Raw genomic sequence first — 10,000 nt, forward strand, 5'->3', positions numbered from 1 at the left:
CCAGGTCCTCCCCCATCCTCTGGAACTCACTACCCCAATCCATCAGACTGTCACCTTCCCTCCTCACCTTCAGGCGCTCCCTGAAAACCCATCTCTTCAGGGAAGCCTACCCCACCCTCACCTAACTGCTGCTCTCCTTCATTCCTCCTACCACTCCATCCCCCACAGCCACTTCCTCCTGTACCACTACCCCCTCCCTCCTAGATTGTAAGCTCGAAAGAGTAGGGCCCTCTTACCCCTCGTGTGCTGTTCGTAGTTGCTGTAATGTTTCATGTATTGTCCCCCCCTCTATTGTACAGCGCTGAGCAAACCCTTTGGCGCTATATAAACTCAATGTAATGTAATGTAATGTAATGTAATGACTACTCTAGTGTCGTCACCTCCAGACACAGGCCGTCGCAGGTAGTCGTGGCCGAGTGGTTAAGGCGATGGACTAGAAATCCATTGGGGTCTCCCCGCGCAGGTTCAAATCCTGCCGACTACGCTCTCTCGCCCGTTTTTCCCCAAGGCACGGTCAACAATCCCAACGGCTCCGTGTGTTTTTCACCTGCCTAACATGTGCATTGATCATGTAGTTGGATGCTGTCACTTGTTGCCCTGTACGCCCACAGCCTACACTAGAGTCAATCTTCACATTCCTCTGTCAGCACTTTCAGCTTTTGTGTTGAAACATGAGGCCTTTGGCATGGCAAAGCTCAGGTCCTCTGTGCATGGCCTCTTTTTGTAGCGTGAGACCTGACACCTCCTGTGCAGAAACTAGATATCCCGCAATCTCTGGGTCTCTCAGTCTTGCGCCAGTGCCGGTGAGAGCTACACAGTAATTAGATGTGAGATAGAAACAAGCAGGCACAACGTTCACAGGCACACAGAGAGATCACTCATGCACTGTTTCGTCACATTAGCACTCCCAGATTTGGGATGCAACACACAGAGGATGGCGAGGCGTGCATTGGATGCTGTGTGAGCCAGAAAAGTAAGTTGTCCTGTTCCCTTGGCGCATAGGGACAAGCTAGCTGAAGCAAAGCATGAAAATAGGGGAATCGATCAGCTATGACACTACCGGGTGCAGCCACAACACGCACGTCCATTATTACAAGGTAAGGCAAACAAAGCCCACACTGGGAATGTCACTACCGTAATTCCTAGTCAAAACAGCGAAAAAACTCTGATAGAGTGCTGGCCTTTCACTCACAAATGTGGAAAGAGTGTTCCGAAACGAGCATCTGGTCAGTGGCGGGGCCACCCGTTGCGGTAGGACGGGAAAGCACGAATTGAAAGGCTGTCGGGCTTGAACCCACAAATTTGGAAAAAGAGTCTGAGACCTCTGGACTTTTAAGTCAATAATCAGATGCGGATGACCGCGTCTGTCTGTGTTTTCGAATGATTTGGTTTTCTGGGAACAAAGCACTGCGCCTGAGATATGACAATGAATATTACGATGTCATTGTCATCACACAGTGAAAAATGATGGTGCCACGGAATGCATTTTGATGTCAAAACTACTCTGTTGACGTCACAGAGCTGGTGCGCTTGCTAGGTAGTCGTGGCCGAGTGGTTAAGGCGATGGACTTGAAATCCATTGGGGTCTCCCCGCGCAGGATTAAATCCTGCCGACTACGTCCTTATGTAGAAAAGCACAGCGTGCAGGTTCCATAGGGAGAACCTGCTTTGTGGCGGAGGGCGTCTGACGCAAAAGAGGAGAGCTTATCGAAAGCCTGTTGGCCTCAAACCCATGACCCGTCGATAAGTAGTCTGAGCAGTTTGGACTCTTCATCCATTGATTACAATTCAGCCAAATGACTGCCTCCTGGGCTTGAACCTATCACCCATAGATGAGGAGTCGAGGCACTTTTTGGACTCTTCCTCCTTTGATCAGAAGTCGCTGATTGTTACAGTACCTGTTAGGATGCTCAGAAGTGAGGGTGTGGCAGGTATTGGGATGTCCCCAGTTGAACGTTAATGTCTATGTTACGATACCTTTTGTTAATAAAAGGACAGCTTACAGTGTTGAAGCTGAGCAGATGGTCAGTGGCGGGGCCTCTCGTTGCCGAAGGAAAGAAAAGCACGAGTTGACAGGCTGTGGGGTTTGAAGTGACAAATGCAGAAAAAGAGTCTAAGCCCTTTGGACTGTAAATCCATTGATCAGCTCCCGATGGTTGCTTCCTAATATGTTGAGGAACCCTTTGCTTTTGAAGGAAGAAAGCATAGCTACTGAGATATGACACTGAATATTATGATGTGATTGTGATCACACAGTGAAAAAGCATTAGGCCATGGCAAAGTATTTTGATGTCATGACTACTCTAGTGTCGTCACCTCCAGACACAGGCCGTCACAGGTAGTCGTGGCCGAGTGGTTAAGGCGATGGACTAGAAATCCATTGGGGGTCTCTCCGTGCATGTTCAAATCCTGCCGACTACACTCTCTCGCCCCTTTTTCCCCAAGGCACGGTCAACAATCCCAACGGCTCCGTGTGTTTTTCACCTGCCTAACATTTGCATTGATCATGTAGTTGGATGCTGTCACTTGTTGCCCTGTACGCCCACAGCCTACACTAGAGTCAATCTTCACATTCCTCTGTCAGCACTTTCAGCTTTTGTGTTGAAACATGAGGCCTTTGGCATGGCAAAGCTCAGGTCCTCTGTGCATGGCCTCTTTTTGTAGCGTGAGACCTGACACCTCCTGTGCAGAAACTAGATATCCCGCAATCTCTGGGTCTCTCAGTCTTGCGCCAGTGCCGGTGAGAGCTACACAGTAATTAGATGTGAGATAGAAACAAGCAGGCACAACGTTCACAGGCACACAGAGAGATCACTCATGCACTGTTTCGTCACATTAGCACTCCCAGATTTGAGATGCAACACACAGAGGATGGCGAGGCGTGCATTGGATGCTGTGTGAGCCAGAAAAGTAAGTTGTCCTGTTCCCTTGGCGCATAGGGACAAGCTAGCTGAAGCAAAGCATGAAAATAGGGGAATCGATCAGCTATGACACTACCGGGTGCAGCCACAACACGCACGTCCATTATTACAAGGTAAGGCAAACAAAGCCCACACTGGGAATGTCACTACCGTAATTCCTAGTCAAAACAGCGAAAAAACTCTGATAGAGTGCTGGCCTTTCACTCACAAATGTGGAAAGAGTGTTCCGAAACGAGCATCTGGTCAGTGGCGGGGCCACCCGTTGCGGTAGGACGGGAAAGCACGAATTGAAAGGCTGTCGGGCTTGAACAGACAAATTTGGAAAAAGAGTCTGAGACCTCTGGACTTTTAAGTCAATAATCAGATGCGGATGACCGCGTCTGTCTGTGTTTTCGAATGATTTGGTTTTCTGGGAACAAAGCACTGCGCCTGAGATATGACAATGAATATTACGATGTCATTGTTATCACACAGTGAAAAATGATGGTGCCACGGAATGCATTTTGATGTCAAAACTACTCTGTTGACGTCACAGAGCTGGTGCGCTTGCTAGGTAGTCGTGGCCGAGTGGTTAAGGCGATGGACTTGAAATCCATTAGGGTCTCCCCGCGCAGGATAAAATCCTGCCGACTACGTCCTTATGTAGAAAAGCACAGCGTGCAGGTTCCATAGGGAGAACCTGCTTTGTGGCGGAGGGCGTCTGACGCAAAAGAGGAGAGCTTATCGAAAGCCTGTTGGCCTCAAACCCATGACCCGTCGATAAGTAGTCTGAGCAGTTTGGACTCTTCATCCATTGATCACAATTCAGCCAAATGACTGCCTCCTGGGCTTGAACCTATCACCCATAGATGAGGAGTCGAGGCACTTTTTGGACTCTTCCTCCTTTGATCAGAAGTCGCTGATTGTTACAGTACCTGTTAGGATGCTCAGAAGTGAGGGTGTGGCAGGTATTGGGATGTCCCCAGTTGAACGTTAATGTCTATGTTACGATACCTTTTGTTAATAAAAGGACAGCTTACATTGTTGAAGCTGAGCAGATGGTCAGTGGCGGGGCCTCTCGTTGCCGAAGGAAAGAAAAGCACGAGTTGACAGGCTGTGGGGTTTGAAGTGACAAATGCAGAAAAAGAGTCTAAGCCCTTTGGACTGTAAATCCATTGATCAGCTCCCGATGGTTGCTTCCTAATATGTTGAGGAACCCTTTGCTTTTGAAGGAAGAAAGCATAGCTACTGAGATATGACACTGAATATTATGATGTGATCGTGATCACACAGTGAAAAAGCATTAGGCCATGGCAAAGTATTTTGATGTCATGACTACTCTAGTGTCGTCACCTCCAGACACAGGCTGTCACAGGTAGTCGTGGCCGAGTGGTTAAGGCGATGGACTAGAAATCCATTGGGGTCTCCCCGCGCAGGTTCAAATCCTGCCGACTACGCTCTCTTGCCCCTTTTTCCCCAAGGCACGGTCAACAATCCCAGCGGCTCCGTGTGTTTTTCACCTGCCTAACATTTGCATTGATCATGTAGTTGGATGCTGTCACTTGTTGCCCTGTACGCCCACAGCCTACACTAGAGTCAATCTTCACATTCCTCTGTCAGCACTTTCAGCTTTTGTGTTGAAACATGAGGCCTTTGGCATGGCAAAGCACAGGTCCTCTGTGCATGGCCTCTTTTTGTAGCGTGAGACCTGACACCTCCTGTGCAGAAACTAGATATCCCGCAATCTCTGGGTCTCTCAGTCTTGCGCCAGTGCCGGTGAGAGCTACACAGTAATTAGATGTGAGATAGAAACAAGCAGGCACAACGTTCACAGGCACACAGAGAGCTCACTCATGCACTGTTTCGTCACATTAGCACTCCCAGATTTGGGATGCAACACACAGAGGATGGCGAGGCGTGCATTGGATGCTGTGTGAGCCAGAAAAGTAAGTTGTCCTGTTCCCTTGGCGCATAGGGACAAGCTAGCTGAAGCAAAGCATGAAAATAGGGGAATCGATCAGCTATGACACTACCCGGTGCAGCCACAACACGCACGTCCATTATTACAAGGTAAGGCAAACAAAGCCCACACTGGGAATGTCACTACCGTAATTCCTAGTCAAAACAGCGAAAAAACTCTGATAGAGTGCTGGCCTTTCACTCACAAATGTGGAAAGAGTGTTCCGAAACGAGCATCTGGTCAGTGGCGGGGCCACCCGTTGCGGTAGGACGGGAAAGCACGAATTGAAAGGCTGTCGGGCTTGAACAGACAAATTTGGAAAAAGAGTCTGAGACCTCTGGACTTTTAAGTCAATAATCAGATGCGGATGACCGCGTCTGTCTGTGTTTTCGAATGATTTGGTTTTCTGGGAACAAAGCACTGCGCCTGAGATATGACAATGAATATTACGATGTCATTGTTATCACACAGTGAAAAATGATGGTGCCACGGAATGCATTTTGATGTCAAAACTACTCTGTTGACGTCACAGAGCTGGTGCGCTTGCTAGGTAGTCGTGGCCGAGTGGTTAAGGCGATGGACTTGAAATCCGTTGGGGTCTCCCCGCGCAGGATTAAATCCTGCCGACTACGTCCTTATGTAGAAAAGCACAGCGTGCAGGTTCCATAGGGAGAACCTGCTTTGTGGCGGAGGGCGTCTGACGCAAAAGAGGAGAGCTTATCGAAAGCCTGTTGGCCTCAAACCCATGACCCGTCGATAAGTAGTCTGAGCAGTTTGGACTCTTCATCCATTGATCACAATTCAGCCAAATGACTGCCTCCTGGGCTTGAACCTATCACCCATAGATGAGGAGTCGAGGCACTTTTTGGACTCTTCCTCCTTTGATCAGAAGTCGCTGATTGTTACAGTACCTGTTAGGATGCTCAGAAGTGAGGGTGTGGCAGGTATTGGGATGTCCCCAGTTGAACGTTAATGTCTATGTTACGATACCTTTTGTTAATAAAAGGACAGCTTACATTGTTGAAGCTGAGCAGATGGTCAGTGGCGGGGCCTCTCGTTGCCGAAGGAAAGAAAAGCACGAGTTGACAGGCTGTGGGGTTTGAAGTGACAAATGCAGAAAAAGAGTCTAAGCCCTTTGGACTGTAAATCCATTGATCAGCTCCCGATGGTTGCTTCCTAATATGTTGAGGAACCCTTTGCTTTTGAAGGAAGAAAGCATAGCTACTGAGATATGACACTGAATATTATGATGTGATTGTGATCACACAGTGAAAAAGCATTAGGCCATGGCAAAGTATTTTGATGTCATGACTACTCTAGTGTCGTCACCTCCAGACATAGGCCGTCACAGGTAGTCGTGGCCGAGTGGTTAAGGCGATGGACTAGAAATCCATTGGGGTCTCCCCGCGCAGGTTCAAATCCTGCCGACTACGCTCTCTTGCCCCTTTTTCCCCAAGGCACGGTCAACAATCCCAACGGCTCCGTGTGTTTTTCACCTGCCTAACATTTGCATTGATCATGTAGTTGGATGCTGTCACTTGTTGCCCTGTACGCCCACAGCCTACACTAGAGTCAATCTTCACATTCCTCTGTCAGCACTTTCAGCTTTTGTGTTGAAACATGAGGCCTTTGGCATGGCAAAGCACAGGTCCTCTGTGCATGGCCTCTTTTTGTAGCGTGAGACCTGACACTTCCTGTGCAGAAACTAGATATCCCGCAATCTCTGGGTCTCTCAGTCTTGCGCCAGTGCCGGTGAGAGCTACACAGTAATTAGATGTGAGATAGAAACAAGCAGGCACAACGTTCACAGGCACACAGAGAGCTCACTCATGCACTGTTTCGTCACATTAGCACTCCCAGATTTGGGATGCAACACACAGAGAATGGCGAGGCGTGCATTGGATGCTGTGTGAGCCAGAAAAGTAAGTTGTCCTGTTCCCTTGGCGCATAGGGACAAGCTAGCTGAAGCAAAGCATGAAAATAGGGGAATCGATCAGCTATGACACTACCGGGTGCAGCCACAACACGCACGTCCATTATTACAAGGTAAGGCAAACAAAGCCCACACTGGGAATGTCACTACCGTAATTCCTAGTCAAAACAGCGAAAAAACTCTGATAGAGTGCTGGCCTTTCACTCACAAATGTGGAAAGAGTGTTCCGAAACGAGCATCTGGTCAGTGGCGGGGCCACCCGTTGCGGTAGGACGGGAAAGCACGAATTGAAAGGCTGTCGGGCTTGAACAGACAAATTTGGAAAAAGAGTCTGAGACCTCTGGACTTTTAAGTCAATAATCAGATGCGGATGACCGCGTCTGTCTGTGTTTTCGAATGATTTGGTTTTCTGGGAACAAAGCACTGCGCCTGAGATATGACAATGAATATTACGATGTCATTGTTATCACACAGTGAAAAATGATGGTGCCACGGAATGCATTTTGATGTCAAAACTACTCTGTTGACGTCACAGAGCTGGTGCGCTTGCTAGGTAGTCGTGGCCGAGTGGTTAAGGCGATGGACTTGAAATCCGTTGGGGTCTCCCCGCGCAGGATTAAATCCTGCCGACTACGTCCTTATGTAGAAAAGCACAGCGTGCAGGTTCCATAGAGAGAACCTGCTTTGTGGCGGAGGGCGTCTGACGCAAAAGAGGAGAGCTTATCGAAAGCCTGTTGGCCTCAAACCCATGATCCGTCGATAAGTAGTCTGAGCAGTTTGGACTCTTCATCCATTGATCACAATTCAGCCAAATGACTGCCTCCTGGGCTTGAACCTATCACCCATAGATGAGGAGTCGAGGCACTTTTTGGACTCTTCCTCCTTTGATCAGAAGTCGCTGATTGTTACAGTACCTGTTAGGATGCTCAGAAGTGAGGGTGTGGCAGGTATTGGGATGTCCCCAGTTGAACGTTAATGTCTATGTTACGATACCTTTTGTTAATAAAAGGACAGCTTACAGTGTTGAAGCTGAGCAGATGGTCAGTGGCGGGGCCTCTCGTTGCCGAAGGAAAGAAAAGCACGAGTTGACAGGCTGTGGGGTTTGAAGTGACAAATGCAGAAAAAGAGTCTAAGCCCTTTGGACTGTAAATCCATTGATCAGCTCCCGATGGTTGCTTCCTAATATGTTGAGGAACCCTTTGCTTTTGAAGGAAGAAAGCATAGCTACTGAGATATGACACTGAATATTATGATGTGATTGTGATCACACAGTGAAAAAGCATTAGGCCATGGCAAAGTATTTTGATGTCATGACTACTCTAGTGTCGTCACCTCCAGACACAGGCCGTCACAGGTAGTCGTGGCCGAGTGGTTAAGGCGATGGACTAGAAATCCATTGGAGTCTCCCCGCGCAGGTTCAAATCCTGCCGACTACGCTCTCTCGCCCCTTTTTCCCCAAGGCACGGTCAACAATCCCAATGGCTCCGTGTGTTTTTCACCTGCCTAACATTTGCATTGATCATGTAGTTGGATGCTGTCACTTGTTGCCCTGTACGCCCACAGCCTACACTAGAGTCAATCTTCACATTCCTCTGTCAGCACTTTCAGCTTTTGTGTTGAAACATGAGGCCTTTGGCATGGCAAAGCTCAGGTCCTCTGTGCATGGCCTCTTTTTGTAGCGTGAGACCTGACACTTCCTGTGCAGAAACTAGATATCCCGCAATCTCTGGGTCTCTCAGTCTTGCGCCAGTGCCGGTGAGAGCTACACAGTAATTAGATGTGAGATAGAAACAAGCAGGCACAACGTTCACAGGCACACAGAGAGATCACTCATGCACTGTTTCGTCACATTAGCACTCCCAGATTTGGGATGCAACACACAGAGGATGGCGAGGCGTGCATTGGATGCTGTGTGAGCCAGAAAAGTAAGTTGTCCTGTTCCCTTGGCGCATAGGGACAAGCTAGCTGAAGCAAAGCATGAAAATAGGGGAATCGATCAGCTATGACACTACCCGGTGCAGCCACAACACGCACGTCCATTATTACAAGGTAAGGCAAACAAAGCCCACACTGGGAATGTAACTACCGTAATTCCTAGTCAAAACAGCGAAAAAACTCTGATAGAGTGCTGGCCTTGCACTCACAAATGTGGAAAGAGTGTTCCGAAACGAGCATCTGGTCAGTGGCGGGGCCACCCGTTGCGGTAGGACGGGAAAGCACGAATTGAAAGGCTGTCGGGCTTGAACCCACAAATTTGGAAAAAGAGTCTGAGACCTCTGGACTTTTAAGTCAATAATCAGATGCAGATGACCGCGTCTGTCTGTGTTTTCGAATGATTTGGTTTTCTGGGAACAAAGCACTGCGCCTGAGATATGACAATGAATATTACGATGTCATTGTTATCACACAGTGAAAAATGATGGTGCCACGGAATGCATTTTGATGTCAAAACTACTCTGTTGACGTCACAGAGCCGGAGCGCTTGCTCGGTAATCGTGGCCGAGTGGTTAAGGCGATGGACTTGAAATCCATTGGGGTCCCCCCGCGCAGGTTCAAATCCTGCCAACTACGTCCTTATGTAGAAAAGCACAGCGTGCAGGTTCCATAGGGAGCACCTGCTTTGTGGCGGAGGGCGTCTGACGCAAAAGAGGAGAGCTTATCGAAAGCCTGTTGGCCTCAAACCCATGACCCGTCGATAAGTAGTCTGAGCAGTTTGGATTCTTCATCCATTGATCACAATTCAGCCAAATGACTGCCTCCTGGGCTTGAACCTATCACCCATAGATGAGGAGTCGAGGCACTTTTTGGACTCTTCCTCCTTTGATCAGAAGTCGCTGACTGTTACAGTACCTGTTAGGATGCTCAGAAGTGAGGGTGTGGCAGGTATTGGGATGTCCCCAGTTGAACGTTAATGTCTATGTTACGATACCTTTTGTTAATAAAAGGACAGCTTACAGTGTTGAAGCTGAGCAGATGGTCAGTGGCGGGGCCTCTCGTTGCCGAAGGAAAGAAAAGCACGAGTTGACAGGCTGTGGGGTTTGAAGTGACAAATGCAGAAAAAGAGTCTAAGCCCTTTGGACTGTAAATCCATTGATCAGCTCCCGATGGTTGCTTCCTAATATGTTGAGGAACCCTTTGCTTTTGAAGGAAGAAAGCATAGCTACTGAGATATGACACTGAATATTATGATGTGATTGTGATCACACA

The 10,000-nt window shown here is 48.4% G+C and overlaps 10 non-coding genes across 10 annotated transcripts; all 10 read left to right on the forward strand.

The window, feature by feature from the left end:
- The first annotated feature begins 402 nt into the window (after window positions 1–402).
- Window positions 403–484, forward strand: TRNAS-AGA (transfer RNA serine (anticodon AGA)). Its single transcript has one exon. It is a non-coding gene; the product is annotated as a tRNA-Ser (tRNA).
- A 1,053-nt stretch (window positions 485–1,537) lies between these two features.
- TRNAS-UGA (transfer RNA serine (anticodon UGA)) lies at window positions 1,538–1,619 on the forward strand. The gene has a single exon. It is a non-coding gene; the product is annotated as a tRNA-Ser (tRNA).
- Window positions 1,620–2,338: 719 nt separating this feature from the next.
- TRNAS-AGA (transfer RNA serine (anticodon AGA)) lies at window positions 2,339–2,421 on the forward strand. Its single transcript has one exon. It is a non-coding gene; the product is annotated as a tRNA-Ser (tRNA).
- A 1,053-nt stretch (window positions 2,422–3,474) lies between these two features.
- TRNAS-UGA (transfer RNA serine (anticodon UGA)) lies at window positions 3,475–3,556 on the forward strand. The gene has a single exon. It is a non-coding gene; the product is annotated as a tRNA-Ser (tRNA).
- A 719-nt stretch (window positions 3,557–4,275) lies between these two features.
- TRNAS-AGA (transfer RNA serine (anticodon AGA)) lies at window positions 4,276–4,357 on the forward strand. The gene has a single exon. It is a non-coding gene; the product is annotated as a tRNA-Ser (tRNA).
- A 1,053-nt stretch (window positions 4,358–5,410) lies between these two features.
- TRNAS-UGA (transfer RNA serine (anticodon UGA)) lies at window positions 5,411–5,492 on the forward strand. The gene has a single exon. It is a non-coding gene; the product is annotated as a tRNA-Ser (tRNA).
- A 719-nt stretch (window positions 5,493–6,211) lies between these two features.
- TRNAS-AGA (transfer RNA serine (anticodon AGA)) lies at window positions 6,212–6,293 on the forward strand. Its single transcript has one exon. It is a non-coding gene; the product is annotated as a tRNA-Ser (tRNA).
- Window positions 6,294–7,346: 1,053 nt separating this feature from the next.
- TRNAS-UGA (transfer RNA serine (anticodon UGA)) lies at window positions 7,347–7,428 on the forward strand. The gene has a single exon. It is a non-coding gene; the product is annotated as a tRNA-Ser (tRNA).
- Window positions 7,429–8,147: 719 nt separating this feature from the next.
- On the forward strand, window positions 8,148–8,229 carry TRNAS-AGA (transfer RNA serine (anticodon AGA)). Its single transcript has one exon. It is a non-coding gene; the product is annotated as a tRNA-Ser (tRNA).
- Window positions 8,230–9,282: 1,053 nt separating this feature from the next.
- TRNAS-UGA (transfer RNA serine (anticodon UGA)) lies at window positions 9,283–9,364 on the forward strand. The gene has a single exon. It is a non-coding gene; the product is annotated as a tRNA-Ser (tRNA).
- The last annotated feature ends 636 nt before the right edge of the window (window positions 9,365–10,000 follow it).

Source organism: Staurois parvus, unplaced genomic scaffold (assembly GCF_062004578.1).
Source record: "Staurois parvus isolate SC_StPar_1 unplaced genomic scaffold, SC_StPar_1.0 ptg000081l, whole genome shotgun sequence".
NCBI lineage: Eukaryota > Metazoa > Chordata > Amphibia > Anura > Ranidae > Staurois > Staurois parvus.